Source organism: Myotis davidii, unplaced genomic scaffold (genome assembly GCF_000327345.1).
Source record: "Myotis davidii unplaced genomic scaffold, ASM32734v1 scaffold743, whole genome shotgun sequence".
Classification (NCBI taxonomy): domain Eukaryota; kingdom Metazoa; phylum Chordata; class Mammalia; order Chiroptera; family Vespertilionidae; genus Myotis; species Myotis davidii.
The window spans coordinates 2,418,212-2,428,710 of record NW_006296221.1 but is presented as its reverse complement, the minus strand read 5'-3'; the positions used below and the strand labels follow the sequence as shown (position 1 = coordinate 2,428,710).

The window sequence follows — 10,499 nt, the reverse complement described above, 5'->3', positions numbered from 1 at the left end:
ACAAATACACATCTATCAACAAGTGAATCTAAGAATCAAGTGAATAAATAATCTGATGAACAGAATAAACTGGTGATTATAATAGAATCAGGGACATAGAAAGAGAGTGGACTGACAATCCTCGAGGGGAAGTGGGTGTGGGGGGTGCAGAATAGATTGGACAAAAATCTTATACCTATGGATGAGGACAGTGACAGGGGGTAAGGGCATGGGGTGGGGTGGGAACCAGGTGGAGGAGAGCTATGGAGGAGAAAAAGAGGAACATCTGTAATAATCTAAACAATAAAGATTTATTTTAAAAAATAATAAAATAAAATAAATGCCGGGAGCCAGTCCATCCTTGCTGTTTCAAGGGACCTGGCATATATGGCATACTGTTCTTAATATGTTTGGTCACCTTCTTGGCACTATGTGTTTTAACCAAGGTCACCTCTCTGAGAAAGGTTGTTTCCCCAGGTAGGGATTTTCCCCTGCAGTTAGGGAGGGAATAAAACCTCCTAAGTGCCAGGCGGGTAATTAATCACGACTGAAGGGTCATGGGTTCATTTCTGGTCAAGGGCACATACTTCAGTTGCAGGTTCGATCCTCCACCCCGACCCCACCCTCGCGCTAACAATTGATGTATCTCTCTCACATCAATGTTTTTCTTTCTGTGTCTTTCCCCCTCCCTCTACTCTCCCCAAAAATGAATGGGAAAATATCCTCAGGTTAATAATAATAATAATAATAATAATAATAAGGATGCATAGAGGCATAGATTGCTGAATCTCAGAGGGAAAGCAGGTGAGGGTGGATGGGAAGTGATCAACCAAAGAACTTGTATGCATATATGCATAACCCATGGACACAGATAATAGGGCAGTGAAGGCCTAGGGTGGGGGTGGGGGCAAACTAGAGGGGGTTTATGGGGGATGTAGGAAAGTTAGTGTGAAGAAGGCATCAAAGAGGAACCAATCTAGGTAGGGAGGACACGTGATTAAAGATCTTTAAGTGAGAAAGAATTTAGCATGTTGAGACACAGGCGGCACATATGTTCCAGGAAAGCAGGCTTCTGATCTTGCTCATAGTGTCTTGCTCATGGAAGATGCTCAATATACATCTACTAAGTGGTTGTTGAGTGAGGAGAGGTGGCCATTGTGGCTGGAGTCTCATAAGCGAGGACAGGAGCAGTTAACATGAGGCTGTTCACATGGGCAGAAGCCACATCTCGGGTGGCCCTGCCGTCCTTGTGAAGATAGTGCCATCAGGTCGTCCCAACACCTAACAAGCCCACAACTAAATTGTTTCCTCTTTTATTGACTAAACGCACAGACTTCCTATACCCGGTGTCTTTAGTGTAAGATTCTCAGAAGCAGAAGGCATTTCTTACTGACTTGTGTGGCCCCTATGCCTTTTACGTGCACAGAATAAAAGACTTAACATATTTTACTGACTGAACTTTCATTTACTGTGTCCTGAGATAGGCCAGGTAGTGTCCTAAGCACTTTGTATGCGTTGGGTCACTCAAGTTTCAAAAACAAATCTGGTGTATGTTTGTGGGGGGGCGGGGGGGGAGAGAGAATCTTTCATTATTTTTGTTTCCAATTACAAATGGAAAGACTAAGGCCTCCAGAGGTTGCCCAAGATGATGTTTACCAAATCTTTTATCCCCTAGAATAATTTGGTCTCTTACTTAATAATATAGCTCAACTAAAATATAAAGATAAGAAGCCCATTTAATTCTCTTTCAGGGAGAAATCTATATAATGACTATTGGATAATATATAAGGAAGTCTTTCCTTTGTTATATCGCCAAGACTTAAATTCATGATGCAAAAATGCATTCAGCTATGGTAAAATGAAAGGGGACTGTTCTGTAAAATAAATGGGCAAAGTGATCAAAAACAAAACTATTTTCTTTTCATTAAACTACATTTTGAGTCAGTTAAAAAACTTCACAGTCTGACTTTGAGCCTTTGACTTCCTCTTAGGTTCCATCAGGGCATCCAACCCAATGTGACCCATTGGGGTCCCTGACTTTGCTAGCTGTTAGGGTGAGACCCTGACTGACTTCCTGAAGATAATTTGTGGTAGATCTATGACATGTTCTCCTAAAACCCAACACTTCCGCCCTAGCCAGTTTGGCTCAGTAAATAGAGCATCAGCCTGTGCACTGAACGGTACTGGATTTGAATCTCATCAAAGGCACATGATTGGGTTGTGGGCTCAATTCCCAGGAGGGGACGTGCAGGAGGCAGCCCATCAATGGTTCTCCCTCATCATTGATGTTTTCTATCTCTCTCTCCCTCTCCCTTCCTCTCTGAAATCGATAAAAATATATTTAAAAAAAGAAAAAAGACAAAAACACTTCCCCCTATATTGATGACAGAAAACTGGGCTAGAGAGAGTGGAAATCTGGCCCTCTGTGGCAGTCTCATTTTCTGATGTTCTCAATGAGCTTCAAACCAAGCTCTGAAGGTCAGTTGGCTTGTGGGATTCATTTGGAGGAAGGGGGCTAGAGAACCAGAATAGAAAGTTCCAAAATAGCAAAAACCACCACTAAAACACTCTGCTTCTACAGGCTCCTGATTCAAACCAACCCTTCATCAAAGATGAATTACCCTGTACCTATACATCCCAAGCTGGTCTCAATGATACAGCAGTGAACACAGAAAAAAAATGATTCAAACTTAAAATGTATTTGACTTTCTGGATTCTAGGTAATACCTTGTGTGCATATGCAAATAGCGAGGGCTGAGAATAGAGATTTGGCTACTTTTAGAAAAATTCTTTAGTCAGTACATTCTAAATGGTCAAAGGTACCCGAATCTATCCTGTATCTGCAAAAATAAAGGGGAAAAAAATGTTCCAAGTGATATGCCAATTTCAGGTTAAACCAAGTATAAGGATACCTACACCTGTGGTATCCAAATTACCAATCCCCTCCACCCCTACAAGAGGGTGTACAATAATAGCTCACAACAGAGTCAATCTTCATGTCAACTCTAGAAGGTAGGTCACATTATTATCCCATTTTACAGATGAAAAAAAAGAAGCAGGCAAGTTAGGCAATTTGCCAAAGACATGCAGTCCGTAGCCATGACTTGAACCACGAACTCTGGCTTTGGGGTCTTTGTCACTAATTATAACACAGCCTCTCATTCATTCTGAGCTGAAGGTGGAGAAAGGACAACAAAAAGACATGCTGGAAAAGAAAAGGTCAAGTGGGGTCGGGTGCCAGGAGACCTGGAAAGTCAGACACTCAAATTTAAATGAAAGGAAAAGAGATTAGGAAGCCACCCAAAATTTCCGAGCAGAATTGTGATATGCTGAACGTGGTGTTTAAGACAGATTATTTCGACTACAGATGTTTCCCTTGATGTGGAGTGCTTATAAAAACCATTACAATGCACATTGTAGAGTTCAATATAAAAAAAAATGGTTTACAAAAATAAACCCAGATATAACCCAGAACCCTTTCCAAAAAGACACTATCTCATGTAAGAAGTGTTTAGTGTGAAGTATTTAAAATTAGTTTAAGAGTTGAGCTGAGAGGGAAAGATCTCATGGAATAGAAAACACACAGCCACCTGATTTGGGGCATAGTGTACTCTGGGACTGTTTCCTAACCAAAAACTCACAGTTGGTGTCTTCCTTTCTTTCTTTCTTTCTTTCTTTTTTTTTTTATAATATGGTCATCTATAAAAAGGCCTCCTACAGTCAGCAAAGAAGCAAGAGATTTTCACTTGTTTTATTTCAGTAAGAATCTTATTTAAGACTGTGTGGCCATTTCAACGAGAAGTTGCAGAGCTGGGTCCTGCGTTGGTGGGTTCTAGGGTCATTGCTGAAGCCTGGGAGGGGAGTTGTAAACCTCATGGGTGTAAATCAAGGAGCCCACAGGGATGAATTGGGGGGCATTCTGTTGCTATTCCCACTCCCAAATGAGGCACACTGGGACTTTAACATAGAACCACCAGAGAGTGGGAGGCCAGAGGCCAGAGGAAGCCCAGGGTGTGAGGGACAGGGTGGGGGGTGGAAGCTGACCCAGAGGCAGAGATGGTTAAGGGGCAGAGAGCTCTGAGTCTAAAAAGAAAGTTATAAGCTGAGGCAAGTAACACAAAGACATCAATCCAACAGAAAGCAGAGATCTCAGGCACTGGCTCCAGCCAGAAGCCAGGTGAGGGGGCACCTGGGACAGGAATGGCCCACACAAGTAGGCAGAACTCTAGCCGTGGCAGAAGAGAAGGTTCTAGAAGCGTGATCCGGCTCTAGGAAGGGAATTCAGAAGAACTAATAGACTAACTACCATTCAAAATCCTATGGATGAGGATGCCCAGCTCACCCCCTAGACCTCAGACCTCAGGGGTGGGATCCATCCAGACACAGGGTTCTTGAACAGCACACTGAGGTCCAGCCACCAAGGCCCAGCCAAGGTCAGAGGACTCAGTTCTCCAGCAGAGAAGGTGCTGGGACTGTTTCAGGCATCTTGGCCAACCAACCCATGAACAAACACATGCCACCAACACCTGACTGCCTGCTCCAGACCTGCATGTGCCCAGGTAGCCTGTGAGTCTCCCCACCTGTGGGGCACAGGACTATTTGTTTACTACAACCTGTTCATCTTTTGAAACAGCCTTCTCGCTCCCTCTAAACCAGATGCTCCTTCGAAGCAGGTAGCACTTTTCATGCTTTGCTCCTGCTCGCACGGTACTTAATGCTGCGAGTGAGTGCTTTAAAACCGCCCGTTAAATCCTGTCTGGAGGCCTCCGCCAGCATTACAGCTGAATTTTAAAAGTCCGTCTTCTGGTGCGGGGAGGGGGCAGGGGGTACAGGGGTTCCTTCGCTGACAGGCCATGTTCTCTCTGGACCACATGGAGGGCTGCTCAATGGCAGGCAGAGGATCTTGGGATTTCGGAAACACAATGCACATGTCTAATCCAAATGGCATTGCAAGCAATCGAACCCAAATCTGGCTTAATGCAGTAGGATCTGCAAAGCCAGTCCCAAGGGACCCTTTAAAATAATCAATCTTTTTTTTTTCTTTTCAAATACTCTTACATCTTAAATACCAACCTGATTCTTTTGCTAACAAACTAGGTGCTTATTCTGCAAGCCACAAAGCTGCGCTGATTGGTAAGCAGAGAAGCCGAGCACAGCAGGGAAATGGCGTGCAGGAGAGGTAAGCCAGTCCGCTGGGTCCTGCTCCCTCCACTGTGGGTTTGAGAGGGAAGGGGGGGAGGAGAGGGAGGGTAGGGACGGTGTCCTTCATCTTCATCAATGTTTCATCAACTGAAAAAACATGGGAGAGAGACTGGCAAGTGGTTCTGTCTTCTTGTTTTCTACAACGGAAGACTCGGCCACTGTGCTCTTGATTTCCTGACTCCTGAGGCTTACTAAAAAGGAAGCAAGAGTGGGGCAGGACGTAGAAAGGATGCATTCTTTGGAGGTTCTGAGCCCACACTGTGTCACAGCTTCTGTAAGCTCAGAAAAGCCAATGAACCACTGGGAAGCACTTTCTCATCTGTAAAATGGAATAATATCCTCCTCGGAGATTATTAAAGAGTTAAGTGAGAGGATGGCTGTCCCTAGAGCATAGGGGATGCTCCATGAATAGTCATTCATTTCTGCCCAGCCAGCCAGCGTGGCTCAGTGTTTGAGCGTTGACCTATGTACCAGGAGGTCACAGTCTGATTCCCAGTCAGGGCACATGCCCAGGTTGCAGGCTCAATCCCCAGTAGGGGGCATGCAGGAGGCAGCCAATCAATGATTATCTGTCATTGATGTTTCTATCTCTCTCTCTCTCTCTCCCTTCCTCTCTGAAGTCAATAAAAAATATAAACAAATAAAAAATAGTCATTCACTTCTGCTGGGTCCTCTCAGCCAAGCCTCCTGACGTTCTAGCAACCCAGATCATAGCTTGGGATTCTTTGAAATACAGGAGGCAAAGCTTTTGATTTTGATAGGAGATGATTCAGCCCTTCCTGGTTGCAGGGCACACACCGAGTTCAGAAACCATATCATCATTAGGAAAAGTCTAGACCAGAGAAACTAAGGTAGATTTGTTTGCTATTGCTGCTGCAACACATTCCCTCCAACTCCGTGGCTTAAAGCAATAGAGACGTATTTTCCTACGGTCCTGTCTGTCAGATCCTGACACAGTCTCACCAGGCTCACATCTAAGCACTGGCAGGGCTGCCTTCCTTTCTTCAGGCCCCAGGGGAGGGCCACTTCCTCACCCATTAAAGCTGTTGGCAGAATGTAGTCCTTGGGCACAGTCCCTGTACCTCAGACCCAGCCATGGGGCATGGGATCCTCCTCGGGCTGCCATTGCTCTCCCAGCACAGCCAGGGAAAGTTCCCGATTTTCAGGACTCATGTGATTGGACTGGGTCTACCAGGAAATCCAAGACAATCTCCCAATCTCAGGGTCTGTAACCTTGACCTCATCTGTAAAGTGCCCTTGGCCATGTCAGTTAACTCTGTAGGATCAGAGCAGAAACATTGGGAGGAGGGCGGGGTGGTAACCACACAATAGTATTTGTTAAACATCAACAATGCATAAAAATGTGTGCCAATCCACACCTGAATTGCTGAGACCTGGACCACAGGAAATTATTGCCACCATTTTGCTTTATTTTATTTGCTAAAATTCCATTTACCCAGGTAGCATTAAGAAAAAACAATGGTGACATGTCACTTAAAACCTCCCCTTTGTTGTTGGCTTGGACTTTTAATAGTAGGCATTTCCTTTGGCAGATTCAGCTAAAACCCAAATGGGGAAAGTGCTGAGGTCATCTGCCCCTGTGGAGAGAAGCGGGAGCGCTCTCGCCCGGCTCCGCTCCCATCAGAAAGTCGAAGTGACTTACAAAGCCACGTTTGTCACGACCTCATCTCGGCTCCTACTTGACAAACAGAAACAACTCTCTCACAACCCATGACTGATGGCAACGAGAACAGCAGCCAAACAGATTTTAAAAGCCTTGTCCATCATCCTTCTATAGCTCATGAAGCATGGCCAAGCCTCCACCTTATTAGTCCAGGAACATTCTAAGTAACTTTCCAACCAGGCCCAGTGGGCATCAGTGCCAAAGCTAAGCTACAAGGGTTGAGTAGGAAGACAAAAGCAACACAATGAACACCAGGTCTTTCATTGCCAAGAAGAGGCGCCCCCTGCCGCTCCTATCTCCATCCATAGCTTCAACCCATGCCCTTTCCTCTTCTCTGAATTGGATTTATAATCTCCAGCCCCTTCTACTGAATCCCAGGTACAGGTCAATGGCTGTCACTGTGAAAAACAAGAAAAAAGAGAAGCTTCCCACATCCTAATGCTTTTTAGCCCCAAGCATAATAGCATTCTTTCTACATTGTTGTGTGGTTTTTGTTTTGTTTTGTTTTTTTTCAACAAATGCCTCAGATGAAATGATCATGTTAATTTATGTGAGATTACTGACTGGAAAAGAGGAAAGTGCCAGTCACAAACCAGCAACATGGTTCCTGAAGAGCCTGGGTGGGGTCCAAGGACTGCTATTCCTATTGTTGCCCAGGCCTACCTCGGAGATATTGCAGGTTCGGTTCCAGACCATGGCAATAAAGCCAGTATCGCAATAAAATGAGTTATAATATTTTTTCTGGTGGAGGAACTCACCTTCAATTTATTTAAAAAAAAAAAAAACTAGGCCCAGCCAGCATGGCTCAGTGGTTGAACCTCAATCTATGAACTAGGAAGTCACGGTTTGATTCCTGGTCTGGGCACATGTCTGGATTGCAGGCTCAATCCCTGGTAGGGGTCGTGCAGGAGGCAGCTGATCAATGATTCTCTCTCATCATTGATGTTTCTCTCTCTCTCTCTCTCTCTCTCTCTCCCTTCCTCTCTGAAATCAATAAAAATATATTTTTTAAATGAAACATCTGTGGAGCACAATAAAACTATGTGTAATAAAAGGAGGTGTGCCTGTATTAAATTTTATTTCTATTTCCACCATCAACTTCAAACAGGCCAGCTGAAGCCAGGCCTCCTGAACTTATTGTAATCCTCACTACCATCACTGGGAGGGATAATGAGTTTCCCAAGCATGTGCTGGGGAAAGTACAGGGAGTCCCTCTCAGTCAATATTTTCATAGAAAGTCACGTCGCAGGAAGACCCAGGGTCTGACCTAAACTAATAAATGATTATCCTTCACTACAGAAATCAGGACCCTAATTAACTTGCTAATTGTTGGTCTCTGTTCCCAGACATTAACCTGGCTTATCCCACCATATACACCCGTAAGTAAATTACAGGCTCTATACTCAAGATGAACCTTCTGTCCGAGTGGATAAATGGGACTTCAGTGTGTCAGCCACACATAATTCTTTTAAGTGACCAAGTGTGTAAGATTCTATTATGGGCACTTCTCCAAGCAAATTAAATGGACACAAACTCCCTCTAATAATTTATTTCCTCAGTAGAGTCCATGGCCACTACTCTTTGAAAGGCACGGTCTCCTTATTCATACATTTCTCTTTTAGAACAATACTAGCTATCCTTGCTGACTTTCCATGGCCAAGCAGTAAGCTAAACATTGAATATTCATTATCTCCCTTCATCTCCACAAAGACCCATGAGCCCTATGTTATCATTATGCCTGTTTTAGAGAGTAGTAGACAAGGTTCAGAGAGTTCAAGTGACTTATCTTGGCAGATATTGCTAGGGCCCACCCATACTCCCTCTGCCAATGTTACACGGTGAATGGCAGACACCAGAATCAAACCCACGCTCTCTGGCAGCTCATGCTCTGAAACACTACTTTTGGGTAACTCTGTTAACCATGACACTCTGTATGAACACAAATCCTTAGGTTACATCTAAATGTCCTTGGTGTCTCTTCTACCAGGGTTCTTAGTGTTGCCTTCCAGAATATAACACGAGTTTTATCCTTTTCCCCTTCGTAAAACTAGGGACATTTAAAGATGATGATCCTGTTTCTTCTCATGTGGTCTTCCCTTTGCTAATGATGCCTTGAATTCAAAACCCTTCACCTATCATCCCAACCCTGTGAAAACTCTCCGTCCCAGCTGCCAAGTTCTCAGCACTGGGGCTCTCCGGGTGGGCTGACCACTGCACAGCACAATATGAAAATAGCTTCCCTTGCGCCAGGGCAGGGCATGGGTCTGTTAGTGAAGCCTGAGGGTGCCTTGGCCATTTTCAGCACTGGGTCCCATGGTGAAGGTCAGCAGAGAGTAGATGGGCCAAGTCCATTTTCACACAAATGTCCTTTTCCCATCCCAGGTGGGTAGCATGGATGAGTATCTGTGATTACAAACACACTGGCTGGCGGCAGACAGGCCAGCCTCTGCCTTTCTGTTGGTATTACCTCTCCAGTGATGTTGTACATTTATGTATGGCTTAAAACAGAGAAATTGCACCGTCCATTTATTTAGCAAGCATGTAAGGAGAGCCTCTCTACACCAGCGCCTGTGCTGCAGCTAGAAATATAATGGTGGTTTGCTGCTCTCCAGCAGCTCAGAGTCTGTAAGACAGACAGACATGGAACCAAATCACCTCCATCCAGATCCTCCTCCTCCTCCCTGTCTCTTGACCTCTAAACACTAGAGTGTTCCAAGTTGGGTCCTTAATCTTTGCCTTTTCAAGTCACTCCCTCTTCTCCAAAGTCCTGTAGCCTCCACCACCACCTCTGCACTATGCTGCCCCGTCTGTTCCTTCAGCTCAGACTCAGCCCCAATTGCACATCCCTCTGTTCAACTGCCCGCATGCCCATCTCTTCATCTTAGACTTAACCTAAAATCAAATTCGTGGTCCCCACTGTTGTGGGTTGAATTATGTTCCCCAGTATCTGTGAACATGACCTTGTGTGGAAATAAGGTCCTTGGGGAAGTAAACAGGTTAAGATGAAGTCAGACTGGATTAAGGTGGGCCCTCATCCAATGAATGGCATCCTTATAAGAAGAGAAAAATTGGACAGAGACACAGGGAGAAGGCCATGTGACTACAAAGGCAGAGGTTGGTGTGATGCATCTACAAGCCAAGAAACGCCAAGGATGGCAACGGCTGGAAGCTAGAAGAGGCAAAACAGCCTTCTTCCTTAGGGCCTTCAGAGGAAGGCTAGCCTTGCTAATACCTTAATTTTGGTTTTTAAGCCTCCAAAACTGTGAGACAATACATTTCTGTTGTTTTAAGCCACCCAGATTTGTGATGACTTCTTGCAACAGCCCTAGAAAATGAGTATACCCCCCAAAACCCACACGTTCATCTGAGTGGAAGGTAAATCTATTCTCCCTGGTGGTCGGGCCCATTCTCCATTACTGTTCCTCTTGTGGCTCAGTGGGTGAGCATCAGCCTATGAACCAGGAGATGAGAGTTTGATTCCTGGTCAGGGTTGCTGCTCAATGCCCAGTGTGGGGCATGTAGGAGGCAACTGATCAATGATTCTCTCTCATCATTAACATTTCTATCCCTCTCACCCTCTCCCTTCCTTTCTGAAATCAGTAAAAAAAAAAAAAAAACAAATTGTTTTAAAAAA

The 10,499-nt window shown here is 44.7% G+C and overlaps 1 protein-coding gene across 1 annotated transcript in view; it reads right to left on the bottom strand.

Moving 5' to 3' along the window:
* Positions 1 to 10,499, bottom strand: part of PPARGC1A (PPARG coactivator 1 alpha) — a 677,982-nt gene that overhangs the window by 540,102 nt on the left and 127,381 nt on the right. The window lies entirely within an intron of this gene.